The following is a 528-nucleotide window of genomic DNA, read 5'->3' as shown; positions in this document are numbered from 1 at the left end:
TTTCACGTCTCTGGTCATTTAGGGACAAATCTTTTTTTTCAATGCAGGTTTGAATATCCATAAAAACATACAATAAAGCTTTAAAAAAGTATAACTGAACTGTAGAAAAGTGCTTTTTTTGACTAAAACACATTTTGTAACAACTGTCACTGAACTTCCTCAACATATTATGTTCTGTCCTGGTCAAAAAGAAAAAAAATAAGTACAAACTTTAAAAAAAAGATAGAAATTGTTATAAAGTAGTACTGCGTTCAAGAGGAGGGAGGAACATTTAGTGACATGTAAGAGTGGAGAAGGGTGCACACAGGTAGAGGTTATCTTTGCTGAAGATGTAATCAGTAGGAGATTTTTTTAGGTATCCTTTACACTGGTGAAACAGAGACATCTGCCTGCTGCCGTCAACAAAAACTCATCAGACCTCAGCTGGTAACAGCCTCCTCTTGTGGTCAAATTAGAATAATACTTTTCTGTGATACCGGTTGTCTTTTTGTCAGTAGGTCGTTTTGCAGCCACACATCTGTTTCATTG

Source organism: Austrofundulus limnaeus, unplaced genomic scaffold, assembly GCF_001266775.1.
Source record: "Austrofundulus limnaeus strain Quisiro unplaced genomic scaffold, Austrofundulus_limnaeus-1.0 Scaffold4792, whole genome shotgun sequence".
Lineage (NCBI taxonomy): Eukaryota > Metazoa > Chordata > Actinopteri > Cyprinodontiformes > Rivulidae > Austrofundulus > Austrofundulus limnaeus.
This window is presented reverse-complemented; position numbering follows the sequence as displayed.